Below are 25,764 nucleotides of genomic sequence, written 5' to 3'. Positions count from 1 at the left end.
CCAAAGACAAAGCTGAGACCGCCAGACCCAAAAGGAAACGACTAATAGCAAACCGCCCATGAACCATTGGGAAGACACGCGTTCCCAACACAAACAAGGCAACTGGAACTGCAGGAAACCCGGTTTGGGTTCGGGGAGAACAAAGTGGAAGTTGCATCTGAAGAAATGTCCCTTGTCACAGTAAATACCAGAGAGACAGAGAAGAACAAGTTACTTCTTACCTTGTAACGTTCTTTCGATGGGATGTTCCTCTGACGTATTCCTTATCTTAGATATCTCCTTCCAGCTTTGCTGGCCTCGGAAAATTTTTCTCTAGAGGGCGCTGTGCGTCGACGTCCGCCGAGTCGATGTCCCTCGACAGCCGCCGTATTGACGTCGACGTCATCTTGCCTATAAAGGCCGCGCGCAGCGTCCGTTGCTCAGTTCTGTTTTATAGCCCACAATTTTTCTTTCAGCACTAGACTTATCACCCTGAAGGAGCGTAAGCTGCAACAACAAGGGAAGTATTACTGCGGGGATGGATGGGAAAGTCGATAAGGAATACGTCGGAGGAACATCCCATCGAAAGAATGTTACAAGGTAAGAAGTTACTTGTTCTTCGAAGGGATTGTGTCCTCCGACGTATTCCTTATCTTAGATAGGCTCCCATAGCAGTATTCTGTTATTGGAGGTGGGAGTACTGACTTCATGCTTCCTTTTATTGATGAATAGAGTGCAATACTGCCCTTCCAAACCTAGTCTCCTGACTGGAGGAGGAATCCAAGTTGTAAAATCGTGTAAAGGTATGGGCGGACGACCATGTGGCAGCCGCACATATGTCTTTAACCGGCACTCCTCTTTTGAGGGCCGATGAAGCTGCAATACCTCTGGTCGAATGAGCCCTAAGATTTTGAGGGGGCTCTTTTCCTGCTAGTTTATAACATTCCAAAATGGCTAGAATGATCCATCTGGAAATGGTCTGCTTAGTTATCGGTAACCCCAGCTTGTGACCTGCGTAGCCTACAAACAGCTGGTCTGCTTGTCTTATCCTAGCCAGTCTACTGATGTAAAAACTTAAAGCCCTTCTTGGGTCCAGCCTGTGTAACCTCTCTTCCTCTTTCCCCGGATGAGGAGGAGGATAGAAAGATGACAGGGCAATCTTCTGAGTGATATGGAATTCAGAAACCACCTTTGGGAGGAAATTAGGCTTCACTTGCAGGACAACTTTGTCTTTGTGAAAGATTATATGAGGGGGTTACAAGAAAGAGCTTGTAACTCGCTCACCCTTCTAGCAGATGTAAGTGCTATTAATAAAACAGTTTTAAGGGTAAGAAATCTTAACGAACAAGAATGGAGTGGTTCGAAAGGTGTGCCCATCAGGAAAGTTAGGACTAAGTTTAAATCCCATAGGGGAACCTGGAATGGTCTTGGGGGATAAACGTTAGTTAACCCCTTTAGAAACTGTATTACCAAGGGTAACTTGAAATAGGATGGTTCTTCCCTAGTGCGCTTAAAGATGGATAGCGCTGCGAGATAGCCCTTAATGGTGCAAACTTGAAGGCCTGAATTCGCCAAATAGAGTAGGAAGGACAAAATCGTTGGGGTACCACATGAAAAGGGGTCAATATTCTTTTCTCTACACCAGCTGCAAAATCTGTTCCAACGGCAGCGGTATAAAGACTTTGTTGCTGGCCTCCTTGCCAAAAGCAACACCTCCATAACATCATCAGGGAGGTCCCAATCCTTGTACCTCAGCCTTTCAGAAGCCAAGCGTGAAGGTTTTGATGTCTGGATGGAGAACCTGACCTCCCTTCTGTGAGAGTAGATTCTCTCTGAGTGGAAGTCGAATTGGAGGTCAGATGGACAAGTCTAGAAGGTCCGGGTACCACATTCTCCTGGCCCAATCCGGGGTAATTAGGATCATCGTTTTCCGGAATCTTCTCAACCTCCTGATCATTTGAGGAATGACAGGGACCGGTGGGAACGCGTACAGAAGCGGAAACTCCCAGTCCACTATGAACGCGTCTCCCAGAGCTCCTCTCAAGGGAAATTCCCTTGAACACAACAGATCGCACTTCCTGTTGACACTGGTGGCGAACAGATCCACCTGAGGGGTTCCCCAAAGGGCGAAGATCTCTTGAAGGACTTCTTGAGCTAGTTCCCACTCGGGGTAGACTGTGCTCTGTCCGCTCAGAGCGTCCGCTGTCAAGTTCTTCTCTCCGGCTAGGTGAACTGCCGATAGAGAGATTCCTTCTTGGATTGTCCAAAACCAGAGCTGCATCGCCTCTCTGCACAGAGGTAGTGATCCTACGCCTCCTCTTTTGTTGAGGTAATGCATGGCCACTGTGTTGTCTGTCATTATCAGGACATTCTTCCCTTGTACAGCTGGCAGGAACACCTTCAGCGCAAGTCTGATGGCCCTCAGCTCTAACAGGTTGATATGTAGTCTGGACTCCGATGGAGACCAACGACCGCTGATGGTCAAGTCGTTGGCGTGGGCTCCCCACCCCGTGAGTGAGGCATCCGTGACTACTGTTATCTCCGGCCAGGGTTGCCAAAACTGTTCTCCTTTCAGAATGTTCTCCTGACAGGCCCACCACCGAAGGTCTCGAGCCATCCTGTCGGGAACCTGAAGAAGATCTGTCATTCTTCCTGAGAATTGTGACCACTGAGTCCTCAACGCCCACTGGAGGGATCTCATTCTCAGGCGAGCCTCTGGCACTAGGAAAATGCAGGATGCCATGAGGCCTAGCAACCTCAAAAAGTCGAAGGCTGGGAGACGTTGGGCATTTTGGAACTTGGTAACCATCTGTAGAATATCTTGAGCCCTCACCTCTGGTGGCGAGGCTTTTCCCAGGGAAGTGTTCAGGATCGCTCCGATGAACTGGAGTCTCTGCGATGGTATAATTTGTGACTTCTTTAAATTGAGGGAGAAGCCCAGTCTGTGAAGGGAGTGGCAAACGTGATTTAGCTGGATCTGAGCTTGTTCCGAAGATACAGCCCTGATCAACCAATCGTCCAGGTAGGGGTAGACGTGAATCCCTTCCCTCCTTAGGCTTGCAGCCACTACCAGCATTAACTTGGTGAAGACCCTCGGGGCGGAGGTCAGCCCAAATGGCAGCACTCGAAATTGATAATGAGAGTTGACAATTGCGAACCTCAGGTATTTCCTGTGTTTGAGATGGATAGGCACATGGAAATAAGCATCCTGAAGGTCCAGAGATACCAACCAGTCCTGGAACTGAAGGGCCTGAAGGATCTGAGAAAGAGTTACCATCTTGAATTTGTCTTTCCTGAGGAATTCGTTCAATTCTCGCAAGTCCAAGATGGGTCTTGGTCCTCTGTCTTTCTTTGGAATGAGAAAGTAAGGGGAGTACCAGCCCTTGTTCCTCTCCGCTACAGGTACCGGTTCTATGGCACCTTTCTCTAGCAGGTCTAAAATTTCCTGCAAGAGGAGCGGATCTGGAGCTTTTTGAGAGCTGATCCCCGGTGGATGACTCCGAGGTATGCGTAGGAGAGGCAGGCAGTAACCTTGGGCAACTGTTTCCAATGCCCAAGCATCTGACGTGATAGCCTGCCATTCCGCCAGATGTTGAGTTAACCTGCCTCCTACAGGTGTCTTGTGAGGGAAGTCCTCAGAGTGGTTTTGGGGCGGCTGATGCAGATGCCGATGGTAAAGAGGCACCTGCTGTTGCTGCGGCTTTTGAATATCTACCCCGTCCACCTCGGGTAGTTCTTTGTCCCCTTTGAGCCGGTCGTCCTCTACCTCTTCCGAATGCGGAGTAGAAGCGAAAGGACTTGCCCCTCGCAGAGGTTCCTGTGGGACGAAAAGGTGTGTGACAGATTGCAGCGCCTAGGGATTTTGCTGCTACCTTTGATTTTGCAGTTTTTCTAAACTGTCATCCGCCTTTTTCCCAAACAAAGAAGAGCCATCGAATGGCATGTTCAAGAGCCTGGCTTGCACATCTGGGGCAAAACCAGCCTTTCTCAACCAAGCAAATCTCCTGGTTGTTGTACTTGCCGCCATTGCTCTGCTGATGCTGTCAGCTGAATCAATGCCCGTCTGGAGGGATTCGCACATAGCGTCTTTACCGTCCTGTATGATATTTAGGAACGCCTTCCTTTCTTCTCCCTCCGAGATGCAGTCAGCCGCTGTAGAAGCACACTCCCAAAGTGTATGGCTGAATCTAGCAAGGGTGGAAGTAGCATTAACAGATTTTAACGCCATGCTACATGCCGAAAAAACTTTCTTTGCCATAGCATCATATTTCCTATCGTCCCTGTCCTGTGGGACGGTAGGGTAAGCAGTCTTGACGTCAGTAGAAGATGCTGCCTGTACCACCAGACTTTCTGGGGATGGGTGTTTTGACAAAAACTCCGGGTCTGCAGAAGATACCCTGTATTTAGTAGACAGTTTTTTATTTACTGCCGGGGCGACATCTGGGGTTTCCCAGTTCGTCATGATTTTCCTCTGAAGAGCTTTATGAAAAGGCACTACAGGATCCTCCTGTGGACCTTTATCAAGAATATCCGTGAGGTCATCTTGTTGGAAAGCCTGTGAAGGTGTTGACCACCCCATACATTCTGTGATCCTGGCCATTAAGGCTCTATAGGGGGTTTCAGCATGCTCCCCCGGGTCTGGTCTAGCGAACTCCACCTCAGGGGAAGTGTCTAACCCACTTGCCTCATGTAAGGAATCATGGAGATCCTTTAACCTGCGTTCTTCTGAGGATAACTCCTCTTGAACTGGGGTTGCAGGTCCCTGCAACTAAAATGTCTCTTCTTGGTGAGATAGTTGCCCCTCTTCCATAATTGAGGACATAGTTCTCAATTGTTCTGAACTCACAAAGGGTGTGAAACCCATCTCCAAGGCAGAGGGTGCCAAACTTGTTGTAATTGGCCTCGAAAACGTCGATGTCGTCGACGCCGACGTCGAAGGCTTCGGGCGTGGCGTCGAAAACAAAGACGGAGGCCTCGAGGTCCTCGATAAAATTGGGATTCTGCTCGAGGAAGTCGACAATCTCGATGCCATCGTCATCGAGGACCTGGGGATAACCACTGGGTGCGCCGCAACTGTGACTTTCCTTGGCGTCGACGCCGGTGTCGAAGATGGCATCGAGTTGACAGACCCGTGTGTCGAAGGTCCCTTCGAGAACGGCGGCGAAGACACCGACCTCGGCGTCGACGGAACCTTCGTCGACGGAACCTTCGAAGAAGGTTTCGAGGTCATAGCTTTACTCGAGGGTTTGTGATGCGCTCGAGAAGCTTCCTTCGTCGGGTACTGCGACTTGCGGCGTTTTTGATCTTCGGGTCTTTCGACCAGAGCATCGCTCTCGGCAGTCTTCGAGGGGGTCGAGGCCGCTTTCTCGAAGACACTCATCATATTTTTGCAGAATTCCTCCCATTCAGCCCGGGAACTATGTTTCGTGGGGCAAGGGATTCTCTTAGGAGAAACAGAGGAAGAGGAGGACGGAGAAGGGGATCTTCGACGTCTCCTCTTCGAGTGCTTCGATCTCGAGGAGTGATGGGACCCACCCGAGACCTGGAGCGCGAATGGTGACGAGGAGACGAATGTCTCGACTTCGTCGAGGAAGAAGAAGCTTTTGAAGTCTTACCTTTCTCTAGCTTCCCCCTACGCTCCTTCAGGGCCTTAGCTGTCATGGACATACAGTCCTCGCACTCCGAACAATGGTGTTCAGCTCCCAAACACCACAGACAAACTCTGTGAGGGTCAGTCAGCGACATCTTTTTCCCACAGTCTCTGCATTTTTTGAAGCCGGACCGAGGGGTCGTCGGTTCCGACGAGGAAGCCATCGAGTATGGATCGAATATCTCGAGGTAAATAGGATAAATTCTCTACGAAACTGAGCAACGATATTCCGAGGCACTGAGTAAGCGCGGAAAAACGGAACTGAGCAACGGACGCTGCACGCGGCCTTTATAGGCAGGATGACGTCGATACGGCGGCTGTCGAGGGACGTCGACGCGCAGCACCCTCTAGAGAAACATTTTCCGAGGCCAGCAAAGCTGGAAGGAGATATCTAAGATAAGGAATACGTCGGAGGACACAATCCCTTCGAATGGAAGTTTTGCCTGGAGCGATCTCCCTTGTCACAGTGATTTGGTGAGGGGTCAGAAATGAAAGCAGGACACAAAGCTGTCATGTTTTTGGTTAAAGACATTTATTAAATAAAGATGGGCTGGGAAAATGCCTCTGTCCCTGCTCTAAAGAGGGTCTTCCCTACCTAGAAACCAAAAACTAAGGATCGGTCTGTGTCAGGATGTCGGTAAATGAGACGCAGTCTTTGTGTCCAAAATGTCCTATCCCAACTCTCACACTATAAACAAAACAACAAAGGGTACAAGGCAATGTCTTTAACTTGATGTTAGCAAAAGTGTTCAAAATCAAAAGTATCAAAATGATTCCAACAAAAATGTTCTCCAAGGTATAGACCCTTGGATCCAGATGGGGGTCCCCTTCCCCTTGATTCTTAAACAGGATGGCAAAAATGTTTCTTAAGACAACAGTTCCTTTTTGTCTTCACTGGACTGAAAATAAAAGGTTTAAACCATAAATTATGCAACAGTCTTTTTTGTAGTGTTTCTTGTAACTTGGTAGATCACGTGCAATACTCCCCTGCCAGGTATCTTTATTCAACTTCAGCTGCCTGGTGAACTTGCCTGCCAGGAATTCTTTTCTAGGTTTTACAGTTCTTTGGTTATACCACAATAGCATATACCATGGAGGTGCTTGGTATGTTCCTCTATGGTAACATTGGCTCAGCTCAGAGTTCTCCCCCACATTGGCATCTCATGCATCTGTACTTGATTGGGGTTTGCCTTTATACTTTGCCTAGTCAGCATTCAAAACATTCTTCTTCTTGGGAGGTTGAATTTGTACTTGCCTTTACTGCATTTCAACAAACTTTTGGTATTCTCTGCATCAGCAATCCCATACAATTCAAACACTTGTTGGTGTGCTTGTCGGAACACCCCAGGGTTCCCAGCTGCTTTAGGCAGACTTACAGGTTCCTTCCAACATCTCCGACTCTGCTTGCGTCCCAGCGGGGTGACTCCTTCACCTGCCTGCCACTTTGCAGTGTGCAGACGCTCCCCTGGCATCCTGCACAGCTCTGCGGCCACACACAAGCTTTCCACCTCAGCCTGGGCTGGAGAACGCTGCTTCTGCGAACAGCTCACCATCCAGGAGCTACTGTGGAGCTCCCGGCGTCTGCATGGCCTTGCCCGCATGTAGCTTTTCTACTCTTGTCCCGATGGCCTTCCAGTATCCTGTATTCATGAGCCTCAGCATGAAGTTTAACATCCTCCCTAGCACCGTTATCCCCAAAAGTGCAGTTGCCATCTTTAAATATCACGCACACTGAAGCATTTAAAAAACAACTAGTCTGCATGTTTTACTTCCAGCTCTTGTCAATTTGCACAAACGTCTGCTTCCTCCTCCTAGTCTCACTACCTATGTGGTTATGGGAGTTGGAGCCCATGGATGTCAAGGGTCTTTTAACTCTAGATGGCTTTTCACAGAGGTTCCACATGTACAGATTAGAAACAAAAGGTGTTGTGGGATTTGTGGGGGTTTGAATCAAAGGTGAGGGCCTGACCAGAATAGGGTAAATAAAAGATTTTGTGACTTCCTCAACAAAGGGGAACCGTAATTCACAATGGGCCATTAAGGTCTTAGGTGTCAGAGGGTTTACCACATGGGGAAGGCGGGAATATTGTGCCTCATCAGCTAAAGTCGTGACATCTCCCCAGTAGGGGTCTATTTACATGTGATCCTCCCTAATACAACCGCCCCCAAGGTCAGGATCAGGTAGCAGCTGCCATCCCCTGGCCACATGGGAGGAGGTTCCCACACAGGAAACCGTGATGACTCCCATTTGATTCATCAAAGATTACAGAGAAGATACGGAGAGTAAGAAATACATCACGAGTAATCTTCCCCCATCACTGTAACAGTGTTGCAGTAAGAACCAAGGAGATACCGAGAGTAATCTCCCTCATCACAGTAGTGATTCCCAGAGAGCCAAGAAAGCCTCTAGAGTGATCTCTCTCATCACAGTGATAATCCAAGTTGGATCAAAGAGGATCCTAGAGAACAAGAGCTATCTGGAGATCATCTTTGTAATGCCGTAAAACAGGGATGAATTACTGGAACTGTAAAGCACATTTTCAGAGGTCCTTGGAAAGAAGTGAAGAGACCTTTGAGGACTATAGTTTGATTGACCGATCTATAGATGTCGTCCCTTTTCCCCTAGGGGGAGACCTTTGCCATGTGGCCAGGGCAGTGCAGACACAGCCCAACAGTCCCCCTGGGGGGAGGTGCAGATGGGAGAGGAAATCCCTTATGGGATTAGGGACGACCATCCCCTAAAAATCACGTTATACTTTACCATCACCTGATCCTAGACCGTCCCCCGTTCCTACAAATAACCCATTCACTAGTAGGCTTGTTAGTTGTCGCTATACCCTTCCCCTAGAAAGTTCTAAGATGAGGAAAAATATGAGCTACGCAAGTCAAGATCCCGTTCCCAGTACTGGGATGAAGAAGAACTGCAGTGACTCACAAGGGAGTCATAAGATCAGTACTGTGACGAGGGATAAGTGTGGAGGCATGGGAATTATCTGTAAGAACCACATTGAGTAGTCTAGTGTGTCCCCAAATCCTATTGGCCAGAGCCAGTATAAAAGGGAAGAGAGACTCAGGAAGTGTGAGGCAAACCCTCCCTGTAGGAGCAAGGAGCAGGAATCCTGTGCTGTAACAGAAGGGGCTGTGGATTGCTGTACCAGCCATAGAGAGGGGGAACCCTTGAAACCCAGTATTGTGTTGGGGACTGAGGGAAACAGGAAACTCACTGTAGAAGCTCAGGCTCAAACTCAGGTGCAGCTCGGACACGAGAGAGGGACGTCCCTGGTAGAGGAAAAGCGGAAGCTATGTACATGAGCAGTGGACACGAGCTGCAAAGGAAGCCCAAACCAGAGGAAAGAGTACCAGAGTGTGGTCCGTTAGGAAAGGACTACTCAGGTTGCTGAAGCTTTAAGGACAGTGTACCCTATTACCCCCTCAGAAAGCAGCAACGTTTCAAAACAGAGGCGCAACTAAAGATTGCCAGGCACAGAGCAACAATAATAAAGGGTAGCCTGACCTAATCATGACACCATAATCCCCCCAAGGGAATATCGGATAAGAATACACCTCGCACCCAAAAGACACTCAGTGACACCTATTGACACATCAAGAGACCCTCTACACGGGCCCAAGATACAGATGCCAGGACCCAAAGCCAAAAAAACCTCGGCTAGGGCTAAAACCACATCCAGGATACGAAACGGACAACTGGAACTCTGCCGGAGACAACATCTGTAAAGGAGACCACCACAAGAACAACACAGAAGAAGCGAGCACCAAAGGAGACACGAAGACATCACAAATATGGCCCTAAATAAGGAAGAACTACAAGAGTGCTTAAGGAGCATGGAAAATAGAATGATGGAATCCCTCCAGACCCAACTAAGCGCAATAAAAGAGTAACTAAGATCCTCATTGCAAGAGGTGATGAGAGATATCACAGACCTTGGGGAAAGAGTGGATGCCACAGAATGGGGTCTCTCGGAGACCACGGAAGACTTTCAACAGAACAACATCCTCCTTGAACAGATTGCTAGAGAAACACACAACCTGGAAATACAAGCAGAAGACCTCAAGAATAGATAGCAGAGGTCTAACATAAGGGTCAAAGGCCTGGACGAAACAATGGGGGACAACGACCTCAAGGATACAACGCAGCAATGCTTCAGCAGCATGCTCAACAGCATATCACCGGAAGACATCCTTATCGAAAGAATACATAGAGTGGGGCCCAAGAGAAACGAACCTGGTACTAGACCAAGAGATGTCCTGATGGCAATGACCTCATACTGAAGGAGGAGATACTACAAGCAGCACAAAAACAACAAACGGTCACCATCAACAGAAACCAAATCCAATTGTTTCAGGACCTAGCACTCTCCACATTACACAAAAGGAGACTACTACAACCGATCACAAGGACACTAAAAGAGAAAAGGAATCACCTACAGATGGGCATACCCCTTTGGCTTGCAGTTCATGTTGGAAGGCAAGTACCAGAGGATCTCCACCTGCTAAGAAGGCATGTTCTTGCTGCAGACCGAAGAGGAAGACCCTCGATGGGGCAAAGAAGCAAAACAAACCCAGAGAGAAGAAGCCCCAGGCAATGGGAATGGTCCTCTAACAAAAGAAGAAGGAGAGGCACAGGATCCAACTTAAAGGGCCCCAGACCAAAGTAATGCCCAAAGGGACCTATTCAAGCACGTCAATGTTAACCGTGATAAAGAATCACTGAATTGCAGATCCGATGGAAAAGGAGAGGCCGGAGTGCATCTGGGGGAGGCAATGGAAGACAGGATGGTGAGATGGATGAAGTAAGCCCGGGTGGGGTAGGGGGTGCAGGGGGGAACCTCTTGGAATCCACACTCAGGATATAGGCATGTCCAGGCACGGGAGAAACTGGGGAATATACGGGACCCAGGGCTCCGAAGGGAACTCTGAGTAGGCTCAACAAAACCTTGGTCCCAAAAGAAGGGAGAAGGGGAAGGGGAACGAGACCCTTGAAGTTATCAATGTTGAAGTTTGGTTATGGGGGAAAGGTTTGAGGATTGGTTCACGGCATAACAAAAGCGTGGCACTTGCTGTGGGGGAAAATACGCCATACAATGAGGAATAGTTGACATTGTGACTGTGACTGGGTTGAACGTTATAACCCTAAATGTGCAGGGGCTAAGCTCGCCAGTAAAGAGGCGCTCCATTCTAAACAGACTACATGAGCTTCCAGCCGCAATAGTCTTCCTACAAGAAACTCACCTACTCCCGATAGACGAACAAAGAATGGCCCACAGAGCGTTCCCCAAACATTACTTTGCTTCAGGGGGGAAGAAAACTAAAGGGGTAGCGATCCTACTAAGCAAGATATATGCTCCAAATGAAAGGCAAGACCAGTTCCTGGGAGTCATATTGCGGAAAATGGGGAGCTGGTGCAAAGGACAAATTATAATCGGGGCAGACATCAATTGTGTAATTGCCCCTCGAAGAGCTGCATGAGGTGCCCCCCCTCCATTCCGGGTGGGGGAAGAGGGCCATCACAAAACGTCAGACAGGCCTCCCAATGGATGGGCAGTAGGGTTTGGGCACCCTGGGGGCAGATTGGCACACTAATGTGCCCATCTGCACCAAGGGAAGTTGGATAAACAAAGAAAAATATTGAAAATGGTAGGCTGCACTTTAGGGAGGGCTGAGGGGCACCCTAAACCGCAAGGGAATTTTGTAATGCAAAGGGGGGTGCACCTATCCCCCCCCACCTCAAATGGAGGGGGGGCATCTCATATAGCCCTCCCTGGGGGCAGATAAGAGGGAGGCATCTCATGCAGCCCTCCCTGGGGTCAGATGCCCCTTCCTCGTAGCAGACATCTGCCCCCAGGGAGGGCTGCATGACATGGCCCCAGTCCATTTTGGGTAGGGGGGGAGGGACACCCCCATCCATGAAAAAAACAACCAGGACTTTTTTTGGGGTCCATCCCTAGGGGCAGATGGGGCCAGATGGCACCATCTGGCCCCATCTGCCCCCAGGGATGGGCTAAAAGGGGTGCCCCCCTTTCCACTTGGGGTGTGAGGGAGAGGGCCATCCCCTTTCATGTAAAAGAAAAAAAAAACTGGTGGCTAGTGGCCCCCCACGCCCACCCAAATCACCATTTCAATTTTGAATTTCTGCCCCCGGGGTCTCCATATGTGTGGCCCCATGCTTTGGGGCCTCGGAGGGTTGGAGGGGGAGGGGGGGCTGCTTACCTAGTAAGCAGCCCCCTTTACCCCCGCATCCCAACCAGATCCTGATGGTCTAGTGGCATTGCTGGCTACGGATCGAGCGCTCTGCGCCTGATCCGCGACCAGCAATGCTTTCACAAAAGATGTCGTTGGAAAAGGGAGAGCCTCCCCTTTCCAACAACACCTCCCTCGATCTCCGGCTTTAAATACAGCCGGAGATCGAGGGAGAGGGAGAAGGGATCTTACCTTCTCGATTCACTGCGGCAGCCGAAAATGGCTGCCGCAGTGAAATTACTTTCAGTTTCATGTCGGCCTGCATTACACACACCAAAGTGAAACTGAAGGTAATCCAACACCCGGGCCGTGAAGAGGGACCTCCCCCTCACATAGCCCTGGGGTTGGATTACAGTTTTGAGGATCACACAAAACAAAGTGCCACAAAGGACGAGGTATCTCGTCCTTGGCAACGTGGAGGGAATGCCAAGGACGAGATACCTCGCCCGTGGCAATTAAGAGGTTAATGTTAAAATAGTCTTGTTTCCTGGTTAAAATTTCCAACTACCCCAATGTACCAGAATTAAAAGAGTTTCTTCGGTGCATCTTGATGTAAAGAGTGTAGTGCTGCAAAGAAGACACAGTGAAGAACGTACGCCCGGCAGCGGGTGTTTGGTGTCTGGGCAGACGATCGGGACTCGACCACGACTGGATTTCGGATCTTCACTTGTCAGCGTCTTTGTAGACTTTTCGGTGGCAGGAAACCCACAAGCAGACTTGCCTCAGTGGTCAACGACCTCGAATTCCTCCGGCAGGACAATGCGGTTGATAGTGATGGCAAGGGAGCCCTTCTTTCAATGTTCTTAGGCAAAGGGGAAGCGTTGCGTCCCCGGTCCTCGAGCAGCATAGCGTTAAGCTATCTCTGCTTCTGGGAAACACGCTTCGACTGGCTTCCAGCGGTTACGGAAATCCTCCAAACCTCAGTCGACGGCAATGGACTCCGACGACCTCGATGTCCTTGTCCTTTGCTTTACTTCAAGATTTCTCGGCAGACCCAGTCTCGGGGCAACAGCCTTTCGGGGCTGGCTTCCAGGGTGCTTCGATGAAGATCAGCTTCTGCACGATGTTCCCTTGTGGCTCGGGGAAAGGTCTCCTAGCCAGGTCCTCTCTTGGATCAGTCCTCGACATACTCGACAGCTTTTGGATTTCGTTGAAGCATTTAAGAAAATGCAGCAGCAATTCTTCCAGCTGGGCTTCAAGGAGAAGCAGCTTCAAGTTTCAACTTCAGCTTCTAAACAAATTGGGAAGTGAGAGCTCCCCAGATATAAACATCTATCCCTCTTTCACTCTGCTGAACCAAGCTCAGTCAGCCAATCGGATAGAAGGGCATTCATGCAGGCAAGCAGCCAATCGGGCTCACAGGCATTCAGGCTATTCACTTCCACCGAGACACCCATAACAAGGAATATGGATTCGGGCAAGCACCCAGCCTTTCAGCATACCACACTGCATTCATGTCAGTTTCAGGCAGGGCTGTCTCATTCATTGTGTGTCACACACAGAAACCGGACACCCATAACGTAGAATGCATATTGTTCAAACACTCTATTCACAGAGGTCCCACTCTAAGGGTGTACCCACAACATACCGTCACTGGGAAGGCTCCAGCCAGTCGGGCCTGGACTTCCCCACAATACCATATATGTTTCTTACACCCAAGAGCCGGTCAGGGGAAGGGACAGAGTCAGGGCTTCCCAGGACTTAGGGAAAAACAAGGAAACAGGTAATAGAAACCAGGAGGCCACAGGGGCCATCTTGCCTTCTATCAGGAATCAATGTATTCATATGACAGGGCCTAGGTATACTAAAATGAAGGATACTCCGAGCAGCTGTCAAATTCAGCATGGAGCTGCCACCAGCCCATACCCTGCTCTGTGTGTCACACAAGTGCCCAAAAACATACACTAGAGGTACAGGGTTATACACTCACCCATGAGTGCCATAAGGGTATCCGAAGGGTCTCTGTTCAGAGGAAGAGCTGCACTGCCATGGGTCCCAACTGGACTCCTGTGCAAAAATCATCATAGAACACACATGCAAATGGAGTACAGGACAAGGACATGGAGGCCCCATCCCTACAAAGCATTTCAAGCATCACAGTATGCCCCTTCCTTTGCATCTTTTCCCCATCCTCTTCTGTAGGACATTCAAAAACACTGCCCTCCCGCCCCCTTTCCCAACACGAACACTTTCGCACAACGGACTAACACCAGAGCCGTTTATCTGACATGTCCCAATACAAGGGCCAGGCAAAGTCAGGCAACTGACGAGAATCACACATACCTGACAGCCCTTTCTATTCCCCACAGCGATAAAAGATGGAGCAATAGAGCAGAGTACGAGCAAGGCAGACCACACAAATTCAGACCCAGCAGTCCAAGAGGAGGAGAAAGGTGGCAAATAGAGAGGCTGGTGAGGAGAGAAACTACTTTTTGACAAAACCCAGCGAAACCTCTGCAGAATGAAACACAAGACAGAGGACAATAGCCCAAGTGTGTTGCAGCAGATGTGAACCGACGCTGATAAGCTGGAACGAGGGAGATACCTGTTACCGTCGTACCGGCCGTGACTCCAGCTATGAGGAAAGCCAAGCAGTTCATCACAGCCGATGAGTCGAAGGGGGAACCAGTAAGAACCGGGCTGTGATGAATGAAAGTCGCAAAGAGGCAGAGTGAAAAATTGTAAAGGGGAAACCAGCTGCAGAAGGGGACTGGCACCACGTGGGTGCTGCTCCAAGAAACTCTGGTCGATCCACGTCAGAGTGAAACTACAGATACCAGAAGGCTGTTGGAGAGCCACCAAGATAGGGCAGAGTGGTCATACAGGAGGTAAAGCAAAATCCCTGTACAGTCGAAAGCCTTTGACCTAAGAACTTTGAAAAAACAAGGGAGGTGAATCCCACAAACATTGAAAGTAAAAGCAAATGTGAATATGAAGTTGGCAAGAGTGAACCCAGAAGAGAGATGCTGGCGAAGAGGGGGCAAAGTCTAAAGTCCCAAGAAACAGTGGGTTGACAAACGTGAACCTAGCCGAGGGATATCCATTGGAACTGTTTAAAAAAGACATTAAGATTTGTGATGAGAAAAGCCATAATGAGAAAAGCCATAGTGAACCCGGTGGAGAGAGGCTGAAAATTAAGAGTGGTCTGTGCCCGGAAGAGGGGGGCCCAGGGGTGAAGCCATCACCCAAGAAATGTATTTTATTGTTCATTTGCTAGGCGCTTATACAGGAAGCAAATACTGTTTTAAAGTGCCTACAGGACAACAGGGAGGGAGCAGGGGATGATAGAAAATGAATTACAACATTAATTTAAAAAAAATAATAATAAACCAAAGAGGATAGTGGGGAAGGGAAGACGAGCCTGCTATGCATTGTGAATGTTAAGAACATACAAGCGCAAAGGGGAGAGTGTTATGGGATAGGTGATGTGGTGCTCATGGTTAGCAGCAGGTGAAGTGCTATGAAGAAAGGGTAAGTGCAACCTCCAAGGGGAGGGTGAGCTGAAGCAAGGTGCAGAGGATGGAGAGCAGCGGAGATAAGAAGTGGGAGGTCAGGGCCCTGAGGATGCATAAGGGCCCTGCACTTCAGCCAAGCTACTGTGAGATTAGCAGGGGCGAGAGGGAGTGAAGGCAGAGGAGAAGCGGAAGGTCCTGAGGCTTTTCTGAAACTTAAGGAGGTCCTGCTCAAGACAAAGAGGGAGGGGGAGGCTATTCCAAAGAAGGGAGACCGCTGAGGAAAGCAAACAGCCACCTGCTCTCCGTTTAGAAAACCGCTTCACACGCAAGGAGTTCGTGCCAGAGAAACGCAGATGTCTGGATGGGGAGCATTTGGTCAGAAAGAGTTGCAGATAGAGTGGTCGCCGTCCCCAGACAACTTTGTGGATGATGAAGAGATATTTGAATTTAATCTGTGCTGCGATCAGAAGCAAGTGGAGACTTAGTAGAGCAGGAAGATGCAGTCCCTGGGCGTGAGGTCAAGGACAAATCTCGTGGCTCTATTCTGGATTAGCTAGAGGGGTTGCAGAGTGGACAAAGGTAGATTAAGGAGGAGGCTGTTGCAATAGTCATGCCTGGAGAGAACCAGAGCTCGGGTAACATTGCGTCTCTGGGGAAAGGTGAGGAGAGGTAGAATTCCTTTGAGAAGGAAGAGCTGAAAGTGGGAATTCTTGACAATGTCCCGAGTATGAAGGAGGAAGGAGAGAGTCTCGTCGAAGAGGACCCATGGAAGAAGGCTAGAGAGAAGGGAAGAAGTAGGGTGTATGGGTCCCAAAAGGGAGGATCTCAGTTTTGCTGACCTTGAGGCAGAGGTCCTTAGAAGTGCACCAGGCCTGTATGGCAGAGAGGCAGTCTGGGATGAAGGAGGGTGCAAAGGAGTCTGTAGGAAGTTTAAAGAAGAGTTGTGTCTCATCCGCATAGCACTGGAAGTTGGGGGTGAAGGAGGAAATGAGGCATGCAATCAGAGTATGGTAGATGTTAAAGAGACAAGGAGAAAGAATGGAGCCCTGGGGGACGCCACAAATGGAGGAGGAAGCACGGGAGGAGAAGGAACCCAGTATGACTTTGGAGGAGCGATCGGTTAGGAAGGAGGTAAGCCAGTCCAGTGCCTGCTCCGAGATACCAAGGGTGTCATGGAGCCTTTTATGAGGATAGAACGGTTCACTGTGTCAAATGCAGAATAGAGATCAAGGAGGATGAGGACAGCGGGAGAGTTGAAAGATTGGTAAGTGCTGGAAAAGCCATAGTGAACCCGGTGCAGGGAGGCTGAAAGCAAAGAGCGGTCTGCGCCTGGAAGATGGGGGACCCAGGGTTGAAGCCATCACCCGAGAAATATGTGGAGCAGAATTTTGCGTTGGTTTGTTGTTTTTTCTTGTAAAACCCATCAGGCCTTTGGGACCAGGAAACTACAACCACCAAAGGCCCCATAACAAAAGGAACTGTTTTAGGATCCAATCCCAGAAGAGTGAGATCCAGGGGGTAAAGAGCTATCACCCAGCACCACAAGGAACATGGGTCAGCGCCCGGAAGAGGGGTACTCAGGGATGAAAATTCCTCACCCTAAGTAAAACGAGGAAACAAACTTTCATTTTGTTGAAGGAACTTTTGTTTTGTTATTTGAATACGTCAGACCCTCGCAGGCAAGAGACTATGAAAGTTAAAGAGACTTGGCCTGAGTTGCAACAGTGTTACCAACAAGTGTTCGGGGTCAGAAACGTAACACTAGATACATGAAGAAGTGGACCATAACCTGGAGGAAGCTGGAATCTGGAGGCAAGCATAATACAAAGTTGCTGGCTGTTAGCAAGTTGGTATCCAGCGTGCAAAAACGGAACAAGCTGGCCGGCGCAGCAGAAAAAAGAACAGTGCAGTGACTGCAGATGGCGCAGTGAATCCGCAACAAGAGACTGGCTATGGAGCATGCGACTGGCTGGAACTTTGTAAGCAGAGCAGTGACTGTGGCGGATGAAGTCAGCAGAGAAAGTTGCAAGCAGGAGTCGCAGTACCCGTGACTGCCCTGACGAGACGTGGTAGGGTCCAGTGGCAATTCAGAGAAGGGAAGGGGACAGCGGGTGCCCTGCGCGTACATGGAGGGCTGGCAGGAGGGAATCAACACGGGTACGGTGTTGGGAAGCCCCCTCTGAGTGTGCCGCAATCAGGTTGGATGGCGCCAAGGATCCACCTTAATATCGCATGTACAGCTGCCAGGAAGCGGAGTGCTGAGGCTGCAGCTGGAACCACACACTGGTGCCGGTGTACACTGTCGGAGCCCCAAGCAGCAGAGCTGAGGAGCAGTGTGGAAGAGAGGAGCATAATGCGCATGGCGGAGACCAGACGCGAGGCTTAGAATTAACAAGTAGAGCTGGAGAATGGTGGCGCACTCCATAAATGGCATATTTAGCTCTTCGCTGCCAGGCAAACAGTAAGGTAGTTGACCCGGCTCGCCTACGCCTGTAAAGCCCACACAGGTCTCAGTTCAGGATACAGCTAAAGCCTGTGCTTTAGTATCGCTAGAACTGACAAAGATGCCCATGAACTGTTGTAAGAATGAATACAATGTATGCAAGGCAACATTGAGGGATGGGAGTGTGAGCCTACTGAGCAGGCACCACGGCGCCCGATGGATAATGGGACGGAACAGAGGTGTAGACATACGCCAGACAGAAACATATTCTGTACATAAGTGAGAAGATACCAACTGAGATAATTGCTCCCGTCGGACGGTGAGTAGAAACCCTTTGCCACAGCAACAGATGGACTAGCAAGCTGAAGGGACACACGTGATTCGTGGCCGGATCCTTTCACAACTAAAGTCATGGACATGGCAGCGAGGGTGTGACACAATCACACGACTCAATCACACAACCCAAGCTCACCGCCTACATGACCATATGCAGGTCGTGCGGACTGGGCTACTGATGGGCTGCTGTGGCGTGAGACGGAAAGGAGCGTAGTGGTGAAGCTAAGCCAGTAAACGGCAGGGGTGGAGCCCAGCTGGGAGGAAACACCCCAAAAACTAACTACCACTTGTGACATGCAAGGAAGGTGGCAGGGCAATTATAACACATCAGGATAAAGAGAACAATGTTACTGGCGAAGACTGGAGAGGATCAGTGACGGAGCAGCCGGTAAGGCCGGGGATGTACGCTGCCAGCGGGACAAGGGTACTGTGGGACACAAATACTAATGCGGTAAGAAGTGGGGGCGAACACAGAGCAGCTTGCGAGTTTCACACAAGGGGAGTACAGAGGCCACAGCACAAACTGAACCGAGAGATAACAGTGGGAAGCAGAGACCACTGAGCACGAGGAGGCAGTCGCCAAGGGAGGCCAGTGATGGAGTTCACAAGGCGCATGTAACAAATACCTGGATCTGTGCAATACACTCTAGCGCCATGGAGTGGATTTGGAACAGACACTTATTACCCCAAACTCAATGGGAAGTATAACCTAGCGTGACCAGGACCCCGAGAAAAATAACAACACTATTGGCCAATGGTGAGACCGTTGGAAAGGCGGATACGAGAAACAAGCAAAGCCATTGAAGCCTTTAGGCCGGAAGCTGCAAGAGGGTACCGTAAGGCCATTACCTCAAACTACACCAAAAAGGAGGAATGCTAGGCTCAACCGCATTGATTGCAGGTAAAGGCAGCAAAGCGAAAGGGAAACAGAACACCATAGAAACCTTCACAAAGGGCCCAGAGGGCACGGCGGAAGACACAAAGAAACACAGCGAACTAGGACAGAGCAAGTGCCACAATGAAGTTGCGGATCAAGGAAACCAGCAGATCCTCAATGACATCGCAGCGTCACAGGCCACTACAGAATCCAAGATTTATGAGGTCAGGATAGACGTCGGCCTGTTACGGCAAGCTGTGCAGGGGTTGGCGGAGTGCACTGGAAAGCTGGAAACACAGGTGAAAGAAAACACCACAGAGTGTATGATGTCCAAAGAAGTAGACATTCTACAGCAAAAAGTGAAGCTGCTGGATGTCAGAGCCGAGGACGCAGAGTGACGGGAGCGGCGTAATATGAGGATTGTGGGCCTGCTGGAAGGAATGAGGGGTCCGACCCCACTAATTACATTGAGAACCTATTGCTGCAGGAACTGGGTGCTGGGAATCTGACTGAGGGATTCAATATAGAACGCGCGCACCACTCCCTGGTAAGGAAGCCAACACCAGGAGCTCTGCCCAGACCCATGATAGCAAAGGTCCTCAACTATAAGGAAAAGGGAGAAGATTCTGGCGTTCTCCAGGAATGGGGTGATATACAGCGGGCCTCAGCGAAGCTAGCTGTGTACTCGGACTACACATTTCAGGTACAAAAAAAGTCATCCACAATTCATCGCTACCAAATTGAGACTGAAAAAATCTGGCATTAAATACATGCTGATCTATCCTGCCAAGCTGAAGATCCTCTACCATGGAAAGTCTTGTTCTTCGAGACACCCTTGGTAGCACAAGACTGGATGGACAATGCAAAGATCCCACCAAAAGAGGGCATAGGAGGGAAGGACGAACAGGTAGCCCAGCAGGGGCTATGGGACACCTGGAATTATAGGAACACTTAGCTGCTAGAGGATTGCTACGACAGACCACTGTGGAATAACCTTGATAAGCAGAGCGACATAATTCCTTAGCCATAAGAGGTGGCTTGTTGCAGGAGCAACAGGCACTAGATAGGAGACCGCCAACTACCCCATATTCTTTTTTTACATGGTACGCTTGTACTCACCCATTGGTTACCAGGAGCCCCAGACTTTGACTGGGTGTTCGAGGAGCAGAAACGGGATGAGTCTATGCATGCATGGCAATGCTAGACAATTACAGTTTGGGGAAGTTTTGTTATATGTTGGGGGGGTGTTGGGGGGGGGTGTTGGGATTAGGGAGGGGAAGCCTGTAACATTAGGAAATATGCCACACACCACCCCGGGTGGATGGGAGGGCTGCCCGAAGGTCTTGCTGGAATTCTGGGAATCAGTGCAAAATGGCTGAAGAATAAAGAATTCAGACCTGGAATGTTCAGGGACTGAATAACTATGTCAAACGGCAAAGTGAGTTTATGTGCCTACTAGGAGTTGGTATCGCGCTAATGCAGGAAACACACTTGAATGCACAACACCACAAAAAACTGCCCAGCTCATGGTTGCAGGGTGATGGTCGGTTCCACATACTGAGCATACGCAAGAGGAGTCCTAATATGGTAAATCCTACTATTCCATTTAAAGTACTGAACACCAAGACTGATGATGAGGATATGATGGCTATACTACATGGCATGCTGGAAACCCGTGAAGTATGCATAGTTAACCCTTACATGCCAAACCACAATGCCACTGTCTTCTTTAGGTCAATGTATGCAAGGCTGGGCCCCTATAGTGTGGGTGTGGTTATATGGGGCAGGGATTTCAACTGCACCCTGAACATGACTTTGGACAGTTCCGATACAAAGCACAAAAGACCAGCCCCACCAGTCATGGTCTTGAGCACACTCTTGCAACATTTTCAGTTGGAAGATATATGGAGGACACTACACAGAGACAGGAGAGAATACTCACATTACTCTGCCCCACACAGAGTTCATACAAGGCTGGATTATTTGTTCAGAGTAGAAGAACAAGTGAGGGAATTTACAGAGGCTGAATACCAAGCTAGAGTTTTGTCGGACTATGCTCCTCTCTTGGCAGCATGGAGGGTGTTGGCCCCGAGACCGCACATACCTATTTGGAGATTGAGAAGCGAGTCACTGCAAGACAAAGTGTTTAATGAAAACATTAACAAAAGCATGGTTGATTTTATGGAACTCACGAGGGTAGTGTAAAACAAGTGGGTACGATCTGGGAAACATAAAGTGGTAATAAGAAGAGAGATGATAGCCACTGTGGGTGGGGTACAGAAAGTTATTACTAAAGACCTATATGATACGGAAAGCAAATTATTGAAACTGAAACGGCAGGGGGATAACGGAGGAACATTTGGAGGAAGAAATCAGATTGAGGCATGCGTGTATAACGCACTGGTATAGGCTGGGGAAGTTCAGCTATGCAACATATCTAAAAAGAAGTCATGCGCAAGGGGATAAACCAGGGCGTAAACTAGCCTGGCTATATAAAAATAGGAGTGTAAGATCTCGGATACATTCCATCCAAAGCGCAGACAGGGAGGAGGTAAACACGCAAGCAGGCATTAATAAAGTATTTACGGAATATTATAAGGCTTTGTACACAGACATATACATAGAGGGAGACGAAGAGTTGCAGGAAGCCTTAGATCTCTTCACCCTGCCGAGATTAGAGGAACAACAAAGGAATATACTAGAGGAGCCCATAGCCCCAAAAGAAGTGATAGCCACTATAAGTGGCCCATAAATTGCCCCCTGGAAAGACCCCAGGTATGGACGGCCTTATGTCGATAGGTTGGCACCACTGCTAGCTAGGGTATACAATGAGGCATATGAAGAGGGAATTCTCCCAGGGAGTATGCGGAAGGCGGTGATAATCCCACTCCTCAAATAAAACAAGGAAGGCACGGACTGTAGTTCCTATAAACTGTTGTCTCTATTAAACAAGGATAATAAGATCCTTACGGCACTCCTGGCAAATAGGTTTAGGAAAGTAATCCAACATTGGTCAATCAAGATCAGACAGGATATTTTCCTGGGAGTATAGCAGGGAACCTGAACTGACTACATCAGGTCATCCACTGCACGAGAGACAGGGTTGGGGTATGCGCTGTGGCTTCACTGGATGCCACCAAGGCATTTGTTTCGGTTCATTGAGACTGGTTATATGCCACTACTGGTAAGCGGGAGTAGGTCTGAACTACACGAGATGGGTGAAATTAATATACACCAAACCGATGGCCAGGGTCAGGAGAGGTTCCATGTTTTCTGACAAATGGGAACTGCACAAAGGGACGAGACAGGGGTGTCCGCTGTCCCCAATGCTATACATTATCGCAGCAGAACCCATAGCAGCTTTTCTGATACAGAACTATAGCGATGCCGGCATAGTAATGGATGGAGTGTGGCACAGTGTCAATGTACGCAGATGATATGTTGTTATACCCAAGTAACCGAGAGGTAAATTTGCCGTACATGTTGGAGGTGTTAGAAAACTTTGGTATACTGACAGGGATCCAAATAAATAAGGGTAAGTCATGTCTATTCCCACCGGCAGGGATGGTGACTCTTAGAGAAGCAGATCTGCCGGTTCTACCCTTACCATGGAAGGACTCCTTTAGATATCTAAGGGTAAACATACACCGTGACCCTAGGCTGGAACATGAAACTAACAGTTGTGGCTGAGGAGGGCTTAGTTAAATCAATGGACTTTTAGAGCGAGCTACCCTTGTACATGGCTGGAAGACCGGCACTATTAAAAATGGTGGCATTGCCGAGACTGATGCACTGCTTCGGAAATGTCCCATACAATGTTCCTAACAAATTCTTTACTGAACTACACAAAATATGCAGGGGCAGGCATTGAGTCGCTCTTAAGGTAATTCAGAGGCCATATGCGCAGGGCGGGTTGAAGATCCCAAATTTCGAATGACACTTTCTGGCGTTCCAGTTAAAGTATGTAGTACAATGGATGGCAGACGACCCCACCAGAGACACAATTCTCGTACAACCAGCCGTACAACCAGCATTAAAGAGACTACTTCACAGAGATCTAATCTGGACTTCCCCGGGAGAACAGTATAGCCACCCCCATTTAGTGAAGTTAGGGAACCAGGTATTGAGGAGGACCTGCAAAACTATGGGCCTGGGAGACCTGATATCACCAGACGCCCTTAGCATCGGTAATGGCCGATATGCATGGACATGGAACAGTAGTAAGGGCACACTGGGAGGCCTGCAGGATTACAAAAATAGGGGATCTGAGGAACGAAAATAGGTTTCTGGATTTTACTGAACTAAGAAAGGCCACTAATAGACACAATGGTCAGTTCCTGCTCCACAGGACCATGATAAGTTGGATAAAATGTAGCTGGTCGGCCGTCACGGAGGAGACTATAGGGTGTGAGGACACGGAAACACTCATTAATATATCAGAGAGAGTAGATTCCAAGATGGCGGCGATGAGGGGAGGACGTGCGTGAGCGGAGCTCTGTCCTCTCCCCCAACAGCCGCGCCAATTAAGAAATATAATTTCGCCGTTTACGGTCCACGCAAACCCTGCCCCCGAAGGCTGGAGGTGTGGAGCAACTGAGGAGCAGTGGAATCTGGTCCGCCGCGGCCCCGCCGACTCTAGGACGGCACCGAGAGTGGGAGCGGAGGCAGGCGGCCCCTGATGTCGTCAGACACAGCGGGAAAGGCTGCGAGGCAGCGGGGGACGCGGACCACATGAGCGGGGTCCAGCCCCCTAAATAAATCCCGATCCTTGTGGGGAATTGGGGACAGTTGGCAGAGCACACACAACACCCGTGAGACACAGAGAGCTGGTGGAGGAGGTCGCCGCCCCGTGCCAGGAAAGACAGAAGAAGGGTCTTACATACCCTCAAGCGCCGCAAGGAAACCGCCATCAGAATGGGCCCAATGGAGGAGGTGCAGTGCAGCGACCAGATCTGCAGGATGCGGTGAAAGCAGTTGGCAGGCGGACCAGCGGTGATCGGGAACATGGAGATTCACCGTGGGACATCCAGAACGAGGACAGCGGTCAGAGCAAGACCCACGACGAATCAATAGATCAGCACTCTCCAGTATACGGCAAAAGAGGGAGACTCAACAACGGAGAGGCCCAGGCTGACAGAGGCAGCGCACTAGGGGACACTGATCCTCCCCCACACTAGAAGGTACAATACGAACTGGGCAGCAGGGGAGTTGCAGGAGGGGCGGAAAGGAGGAAAAAGGGGAACGTAAAGGCTCCAACAAAGAGGGGCGCACAAGGATTGTAGAGCGGCAAAAGTAGGAGGTAGAACCCCCGGGGGGTGAAAGCAAAAGATAAACGCACAAGAATTTTAGAGGGTACCTCAAGCACCAAACAGTGGGGCTCCCAGCAGCCGCACTGCAGGGCTCATATCGCCTCGTAAAGACCACCCCACTAGAGACACAGGACTGCAAAGATAAGACCCCGGCTGTACAAATAGTCTGAACCGCACATGTGGCACCAAGCAGGGACGAAATACACCCCCAGACAGCCGCAAAAGGAGAAACCAGGGGGAACACAGTTGCAGAGTACCCCAACCCATAACTGCATCTATGTCCAGATCTAGGGGAAAAACTGTGCATCAATCCCATCCGTCACCTCAGAGAAAACAAGAGCAGCGCCTCACTCAACTGTGGGGAACAGAAACTTGGACACCAGCAATCTCAACGAGGAAAGAGAATCAAGAGGGTCAGAGTGCCAAGGCGGGAAACGTCGAGACGGAGCCAGGAGAAATGGTAACAAAAGAAGACATGAAAAAGTGGTTTGCGGAATTGCAGACACAGTTCATGGCCAATGTACAGACTCAATTTGAAACTATTAAAACAGATATGAGAACTATGGTACAAGAGCTCAAGACAGAGTTAACTGCTGTGGGGGAGAGAACAGACAACCTGGAGAAAATCACGCAAAATCTGGATGAAGAGGTGCAACAACAGGTGAAACTCCAGGAGCAACTGCTGAGACAGACCCACAACCTAGAATTGCAATGTGAAGATTTGGAAAATCGTTCAAGGAGGGCAAACATAAGAATTAAAAACATGCCAGAAACGGTGGAAGAAAGAGACTTGAAAGAAGCAGTCCAACAGGTATTCAAGGACATCCTAGACGCTAGAGACGAAGAAGAAATTGCAATAGACAGAATACATAGAGTAGGCCCCAAGAGGACAGGGGAACCAGGTGCAAGACCCCACGGCGTACTGCTGGCTCTATCCTCCTACCCTCAAAAAGAACAAATCCTCCGGCGAGCCCGGACAATGGAGCATATACGAATGAATGGGGAGGACATCCAACTATATCAGTACCTGGCACAATCCACACTGCAAAAACGAAGGGAAATGGGACCAGTGGTAAAGGAACTCTCGTTGAAACAAATTAGTTACAAGTGGACCTTCCCATTTGGTTTTCTGTTCGTGTGGGAAGGGAAACAAAGAAGAGTAACAACATGTGAGGAAGGGAAGCAAATACTGGGAATACAGGACCTAGAAGGACTTAGCCAAAGAGGACGATCAGAAAAATTCACCCAGAGAAAATCAGAATGGGAATGGAAGAGGAATGACAAGAAGATAAAAGGGCCTCAACAAAAGGAGTGAGAACTCAGTAGAAACAACCAGAAACACTAGAGACTCCGAAGTCCACAGATCCAGGGACACCTCAATCTGCCCAGCAATCTAACGGTAACGGGGAGAGCGGGACCGACAAACACACAGGGGTGGCGAGGGGTGGGGGATAGAG

The 25,764-nt window shown here is 49.4% G+C and overlaps 1 protein-coding gene across 1 annotated transcript in view; it reads right to left on the bottom strand.

The window, feature by feature from the left end:
- ZMYND10 (zinc finger MYND-type containing 10) overlaps positions 1-25,764 on the bottom strand; it is a 1,281,921-nt gene that overhangs the window by 1,144,892 nt on the left and 111,265 nt on the right. The window lies entirely within an intron of this gene.

The sequence above is a fragment of the Ambystoma mexicanum genome, chromosome 2p (genome assembly GCF_040938575.1).
Source record: "Ambystoma mexicanum isolate Mex_15411 chromosome 2p, UKY_AmexF1_1, whole genome shotgun sequence".
Classification (NCBI taxonomy): Eukaryota; Metazoa; Chordata; class Amphibia; order Caudata; family Ambystomatidae; genus Ambystoma; species Ambystoma mexicanum.
This window is presented reverse-complemented; position numbering and strand designations above follow the sequence as displayed.